Source organism: Apium graveolens, chromosome 7 (genome assembly GCF_009905375.1).
Source record: "Apium graveolens cultivar Ventura chromosome 7, ASM990537v1, whole genome shotgun sequence".
Classification (NCBI taxonomy): domain Eukaryota; kingdom Viridiplantae; phylum Streptophyta; class Magnoliopsida; order Apiales; family Apiaceae; genus Apium; species Apium graveolens.
Genome location: NC_133653.1, coordinates 71,188,911 through 71,197,135, shown reverse-complemented (window position 1 = coordinate 71,197,135; position 8,225 = coordinate 71,188,911). Strand labels below are relative to the sequence as shown.

At 34.7% G+C, this 8,225-nt stretch overlaps 1 non-coding gene across 1 annotated transcript; it reads right to left on the bottom strand.

Moving 5' to 3' along the window:
- Positions 1-7,261: 7,261 nt before the first annotated feature.
- Positions 7,262-7,368, bottom strand: LOC141676264 (small nucleolar RNA R71). The gene has a single exon (XR_012556862.1). It is a non-coding gene; the product is annotated as a small nucleolar RNA R71 (small nucleolar RNA).
- Positions 7,369-8,225: the final 857 nt, after the last annotated feature.

Here is an 8,225-nt window from a genome sequence, read left to right as displayed (position 1 = left end):
ACGTGTTTCTCGATGAGTTACCAGGATTTCCTCCAGACAGAGAAATTGAGTTTGCAATTGACTTAGCACCTGGAACAGAACCAGTATCCAAGGCCCCGTACAGAATGACGCCCGTTGAAATGAAGGAGCTAGCAAAGCAATTACAAGAGTTGTTAGAGAAAGGAGTAATCAGACCCAGTGTATCCCCGTGGGGTGCACTGGTACTATTTGTCAAAAAGAAGGATGGAAGCATGAGACTGTGCATTGACTACAGGGAGCTCAACAAGCTTACAATCAAGAACAAGTATCCGTTACCCAGAATTGATGATTTGTTTGACCAATTAAAAGGAGCCAAGTACTTCTCCAAGATTGATTTAAGATCGGGATATCATCAACTAAAGATTAAGCCAGAAGATATACCAAAGACAACTTTCAGAACAAGGTATGGACATTATGAATCTTTAGTGATGTCTTTTGGATTGACCAATGCCCCAGCAGCGTTCATGGACCTGATGAATAGAATTTTCAAGGAGTATTTGGATAAGTTCTTTATTGTGTTTATAGACGATATTTTGATTTATTCAAAGACGGAAGAGGATCATGCAGCACATTTGAGAACAACTTTGGAGATTTTAAGGAAAAAGAAGTTATATACTAAATTCTCGAAGTGTGAGTTTTGGCTACAGGAGGTTCAGTTCATAGGACGCATAGTCAGTAATGAAGGGATCAAAGTGGACCCAGCAAAGATTGAGGCCATTACAAATTGGGAAAGACTGAGAACACCCACAGAGGTAAGAAGTTTCTTGGGATTAGTGGGATATTATCGTCGATTCATTCAAAATTTCTCAAGGATTGCAACACCATTGACAAAGCTTACGCGAAAGAATGAAAAGTTTATGTGGAACGACAAATGCGAAGAAAGTTTTCAGGAATTGAAGCAACGATTAATCACGACACCTGTTTCGTCACTTCCCGACGATCAAGGAAATTTCGTAATCTATAGCGATGCTTCTCATAAAGGACTCGGATGTGTTCTGATACAACACGATAAAGTGATTGTGTATGCGTCAAGGCAACTGAAACCACACGAACAGAAATATCTTACTCATGATTTGGAGCTAGCATCCATAGTTTTCGCTTTGAAGATTTGGAGACATTATCTATATAGAGAAAACTGCGAGATTTAAACGGATCACAAAAGCTTGAAGTACATATTCACACAGAAGGAGCTTAATATGAGGCAAATGAGATGGTTAGAATTAATCAAGGATTACGACTGCATGATTAATTATCATCCCGGTAAAGCGAACGTTGTAGCAGACGTGTTGAGTCGGAAGGAAAAGTTAAATGTGTTATCAGTACCCGAAGATATATATAAGGAATTCCAGAAATTGGAATTGGAAATAAGAGTTTGCAAGCCTGATGAAGCAAAAGTGTATAGTATGACGTTCCAGCCAGATTTGTTAGAAAAGATAAAGAAATGTCAAGAAGAAGTAATGGATCAGGACATAAATCATTTGGTAGGTGAAGAATTGTTCACGCAAAAGGACGATCAAGGTATCCTTAGGTTTTCTTCTAGAATTTGGATTCCACCAGTGACGAAGCTGAAGAATGAAATTTTATAGGAAACTCATAGTTCAAGGTATTCAATCCATCCAGGGAGTACCAAAATGTACAGAGATTTAAAGGAAAATTATTGGTGGCCAGATATGAAGAGGGAAATTGCGGAATGGGTTAGCAGATGTTATACATGTCAGAGAGTTAAGGTAGAGCATCAAAGACCAAGTGGATTGCTACAGCTATTGGAGATTCCAGAGTGGAAGTGGGAACATATTACCATAGATTTCATAGTTGGATTACCAAGGACAAGGGCTAATCATGATGCCATTTGGGTTATAGTGGATAGACTTACCAAGTCAGCTCATTTTCTGCCTATAAATGAAAGATTTTCGCTCGACAAGTTGGTCCATATGTACCTAAAGGAAATTGTAGTTCGTCATAGAGTTCCTGTGTCTATCGTATCCGATCGAGATCGGAGATTTAATTCAAGATTTTGGAAGAGTTTTCAAGAATGTTTGGGAACGAGACTGAATATGAGTACGGCTTACCATCCGCAGATGGACAGCCAGAGTGAAAGAACAATCCAGACAATCGAAGACATGTTACGTGTTTGTGCTATTGATTTCAAAGGAAGTTGGGACGAGCATTTACCCCTGGTAGAATTTGGTTACAACAACACTTATCACGCCAGTATTAGGATGCCACCCTATGAAGCCCTTTATGGACGCAAATGCAGATCTCCAGTGTATTGGGACAAAGTAGGAGAAAGCAAAATACTTGGACCTGAATTAGTGCAGCAGACAAAAGAAGTTGTTGAAGTTATCCAGAAGAGATTGATAGCAGCACAAGACCATCAAAGGAAATATGCAGATCAATCAACGAAGGACATGGAATTTGAAGAAGGAAGCTTAGTATTACCGAAAGTATCACCATGGAAGGGATTAACCAGGTTTGGAAAGAAAGGAAAGCTGAGCCCAAGATATGTCGGACCTTTTGAGATTCTAAAGCGCGTTGGCAAAGTAGCTTATGAGTTGGAGTTACCTCCGCACATGGAGCACATTCACAATGTTTTTCACATATCGATGCTTAAGAAGTATAATCCAGACTCCAGGCATGTAATAGAACATGTGCCAATAGAGCTTCAGGCAGATTTGTCATATGTAGAGATTCCGATAGAAATTCTAGAGGAAAGAGAGAAAGTATTAAGAAATAAAGTGGTAAAGTTAGTAAGAGTATTGTGGAGAAACCCAAAGGTTGAAGAGTCAACCTGGGAGTTAGAAAGTGATATGAAAGAAAAGTACCATCATTTATTTTCTTAGGAGATTCTGAGGACAGAATCCTTTTAATGGGGGAAGGATGTAATATTCGAGATATATCGTGTAATTATTTTTGCTAATAGACAATTATTATATGTGTTCAGTATTTATTCTGTGAATTATTTGTTAAGTGTTAAATGTGTTTGGATATTTAAAACTAATATTAATTGAGTATTTTAATTTTTATATGTCCAAACTAAAATATAGATAATTGTCATATCTTCCTAATTATTTTTATGTTGATTTATGATTTTATAGGAAATATATGGATTTTATAAAATCTTTTTCCGAGTATTTAAAAACTATTTTATACAATCGGGAACCAACCGACATCATCCGTTGTTACATTTTTATAACCCGAAACCCTTCCAAAAACTCCTTCCTAACCTAATTGCAATATTCCGAGCATTTTCCATGTTTCGACTTTTTCGATCCGGCGTACGGTTTGTCCTGCGCGGGTCCGGGCGTAACATTTTCGATACATTATTCGTTTCGGTAAATCAATAAAACTCGTATTTTTGATAAACGGGATCTTTTTATTAAACTATCACAAATATCACCTCGTAATACGTGTAACCAGGTGCTGAGACCAAGACCGCAGTACAAATTGTACTGGTTTGGATAATTATCCCAAAAACCGATACTGTTTCGATCAGTTTTTATAAATAAACGTACCATTTTGTATCTGGAATGATCCAGCGGGATACTAATTTTACGTAATTATAAATAGCCTTTACCGTATTTTATTCCGTATCAAAAATCATTTGCAGACATTAATTATATAATTTTCCAGAGAAAATACCTATATTCATAAACCTTTCTGAGAATCAAACTACTATTTGGAGGTGTTATTGAAATCTGCTCGGGAAGCTCTAGTAACCAAATTGGAGGTTTTGAAGAGTACTATCAAATTATACAAGTTCCAGAACTGCAGAATCAAAGGTTTATTTCCTGAAAATTTATTTATTTTTGAATTATTTTTATTAAAAATATGAATTTTTATTCGGATGATTGTTTGAATGATTTGATGATTGCATGTTATAGAGCTTGTTTTCCTGATGATTTTCATATGTCATATGACTGATTTGGAGTTCAATAACATGCTCAAAATTGAGTTTAATCTTCGAATTTTAAAATTAGGGTTTATAACCCGTATGAATGTTTTCAATTGAATTTGGGCCTTTTTGATTTAGGGGTTATTAGCTGTTGTATTATAGTGGGTTGTGTTCCTTATAAAATTTGCAATCGATTGGTATATAGCTCGTTAAAAGATGATTAGTGAATCAAAGGGAGTTGTATTTTGAAGTTTTCGTCGGTTCACCGGAAACCGGTGATGTTCTTGGCCATTTTTCGGCCAGATCAGGGGTTATTGATGTGATTTGATTGCATGGTTGTGTTCCTGGTGTTGTGTAGATCATATATGGAGTAGATGGTGGGGTGAGGATGCCGGAATCGTGTTCTCCGGCCATCCCCGAAATTTTCCGGCGACTAAACTGCAAAATTGCAGTTTAGTCCCTGTACTTTTGATGATGGTGAAGTTTAGTGCCTGAACTTTCCAGAATTTGCATATTTTGGATTCCTATTTTAAAATTATTTAAAAATCATATTTTCTATTTATTTTAATTATAAAAATCCATTTTTAATTTCTGAAAATTCCAAAAATTATTATTTTAATTCCAAAAATTATTTTTAATTCAAAAATAAATCTGAATTAATTAGTTAATTAATTTCAATTAATATTTAATTGATTAATTGGTCAATTAATTCAAAAATTAATTGATTAATTGATTTAATTAATTATTAATTGATTTTAATTAATTATTTAATTAGATTTAATTATTTAAAAATGATTTAAAAATTCCGAAAAATAGTTTCGAGCTTTAAAATATTATTATAAATTATTTTCAAGGCTCGATAATTATCAGAAAATTGTTTTGAAGCCAGATTTGGCCAACCGAACCTTGTTTATTACTCTTAAATTGATCCAACGACCCGTTTTAATTCCAAAAAATATTTTGAAAATCATCTTAAATACCCGAAAGCCTGTTTATGACCCGAGACTTCTTTATAAATGATATATCATTGATTGTTTGATGTGTTATGTGCTACATGTTACTTGTTGGTTAACTGTCAGTCTATATGTTCGGTGTTTACTTGGTTATAGCGTAATTTTCAATCCGTTAATCGAATTTGGGTGAAATGAAGGGTAGATAGAATTGTGTTTCGAATAGAATCATATGAGTTAAATATTGATAGATGCTTAGGGAAACAGATAGTCGAAGAGTAAGGTGGTTGTGATTGGAAGATAGTACAGTATAACAAGCTAGTACCAGGCAAGTGTTCTGAACTTTCTCGAGATATATTGTAGTTGATTGATAATCCTGTTTTATATTACAAGTGCTTTGAAGCACTGAACCCTAAACCCTGATTCCAGTTATTGATCTTGAGCCGTAAACCTTATTCTTTTTAAACCATTGATTGTTGTACACCCGGATACGTACCACAAATATACGATACTACTCCACAAATACATACAATCTGAATACCAAGCACTGAACCGGATTACTTACATATTCAACCTATTGTACCTTATGCTTTGAAATACCAAATCCTTGTAACCCTGAAACATTGATTCCTTTGTTATCCAATTCTTTCATCACTTAACAGTCAAGCTTTGAAATTGCCATACTGATCCCTTGTAAAGATTGAAACCATTTCCTTATTAAATATCCAATATTGCTTATAATTCTGTTTATTGTTTTAAATTGTTTATTTTGTTGTTATGTTAGAATTGGATTGTTTTATAAAATTATGGACCAGATTCGTGGTCAGACCATATAAATGGTCAAGTTAGGCCAATGTGTGCCTTGGATGCAGTAGTTAGAGCAGTGCTGTGTGCTTTGCTCGGGGTTAGTGCGTGACTGATCAGCAGCCTAACCTTCGTTTTTAAAATGAAAATGTAATATCCAATTCTAAAACATAATTCATTGTTCACTTGATATCATAACCCTTTTCATTTGATGATCATTATTCTCAGTTTTGTCATTGTGACTTGCTGAGCTAGTTAGCTCATTTGTGCGATATTGTTTATGTTCTTTTCTAGTTAAGAAGGAACCAGTTGGTAACGAGGATCCCCAGTCCAGCGCGAGAGCTAGGGGTTCAGGTTGATCGAGTTAAGCTAGTAGGCACCTTTTGGAGTAATTTAAGTTTGTAAAAGTTTGTAATAATGTTTAATACTCAGTTCTGAGTTTGGATAGTTGGGATTTGAACGGTTTGTAATATAAGTGTGTGTTTGGCTTGTGTGCATACTTTAACCTATTGCGGTCCGTGGTAGTTGGTAAGTAGGTTCACTGCATATTATTATTATCTTTATTATTGTTAAGAAGGATATAAATAAGGCGTGTGTGTGTGGACCCCAAACTTCTGACCCGGGTTTGGAGGGCGCCACACTAATTTCGTGTTATCTGATTAGTTATCATTACCATCGCATGATATTGATAACACGTAAACTTTGAATGAAGTATTTAATGAAGTTAGAATCCCATATTTATTCTCATATAAGTAAATCACTTTTAATTCTCTTAGTTAATGTTTGATAGTATAATCTCTAGTTAATCAAAATTTAATTTCGTATTGTCTTCGCATTGAACGATAACCATACATTGTTGCATAAGTGCATAATCTAAAATTAACCTAAACCAGTCCCTATGGGAACAAACTTGATTTACATCTTATACTACTTGTGATCGCGTATGCTTGCGTGTATTTTCGCGTTAAAATTACAGCGAATAAGTTTTTGGCGCCGCTGGCCGGGGATATCGGTGTTAAATTTAGTTTATGTGTTTGACATCAGTGGTCGTTAAAGTTCACTGACTCGGATATTTTACTTACTAGTTTACTTTGTTTGTGTTTCAGGTACTCTAGAGAGTGTGTATGCGAACGTATTCTCAATCTATAAGGAAACACTAGGAAAAGTTGAAGAAGAGGAAAAAGTTGAAGAAGAAGTTTTCATTGCAATGGGAGATCTATCAGTAGCAACGAATATGTTGAAAGAGTATTCTCAACCAAAGATGAATGACATTTAATCTAGCATTGTCAGGACAGCTATCGCAGCTAATACGTTTGAGATCAAGACTGTCATAATTCAGATGGTACAGATCGCAGTCCAGTTTGGGGGTTCTCCAACGGAAGATCCCAATATGCACATTAAAGATCTCATCGAGATCTGCGACACGTTCAAGTTTAAAAGTGTTTCTGAAGATGTTGTGAAGCTGAGACTTTTCCCTTTTTCTCTGAGGGATAAAGCTAAGTGATGGTTACATTCTTTACCAGCAGGTTCTATTACTACTTGGGAGGATCTTGCTCAGAAGTTTCTTACTAAATTATTCCCTATGGAGAAGACAGCTGTAATCAGCAATGCTCTTACTCAATTTGCACAACAATCAGGAGAATCTTTGTGTGAGGGTTGGGAGGAGTACAAGGAGATGCTTAGGAAGTGTCCTCATCATGGCATGCCTGATTGGATGATCATCAATTGCTTTTATAATGGTTTGGGAGTATAGTCCAGACTCATGCTCGATGCAGCATCAGGTGGAGCCTTATGGTAACGTCTGGGAAAATTATGCTTGTACTATATCATAATTATAATAAATTATGTGTGTTAATGTGTCATTTATGTACAATTCATTGTAAAACCCTAACTGCTACGTGTTACGTGCATTCTGTATCGTCCAGATATATTCAGGGTATTTTTCAAATCTTTTATTTTGTATTTATAGCTTTCGTATCAAAAGTTATAAGACCCGAATTATGATTTTATAGCTGATATTTCAAATAAAATTATGGGATTTATTTTTCATCAAATGGCTTGTACCATCGTGTTATTCCGAACATCTAGGTATTTTATAAATTTTCTTGTTTCGTGAAAAATGACTTTTTCGGGCCCCATTGGGTGTTAAAACCCCCACAAAAATCACATTTTTATTTTTATTAAATTATGGGACTTTCATTTATACCATTTCTTTGTATTTTTGCATTATTCACAATTTTTGGGAAATTTTAGCATATATATTATATATATAGAATATTTAAAAATTAAATTTTAATACTAAAAAATTATAAAATTTGGGGCCAATTAATTTTAAAAGATGTAGAATTAGGGCCTTAATTTTAATTAGGAGTAATAATTTCACTACTATAAATAACCTAATTATTAAAAATCTGCAAATTCTGGAAATTCTTTCAAGAACCAGGTCGAGTTTCAAATTCGGGTTGAACAATCAAACACTGATTTTGATCTGATTTCTACACCAAATCAAGCAGTTCGAGTACTCAAATCGCAGGTTTTGATCTGTTCTTTCTATTTTTATC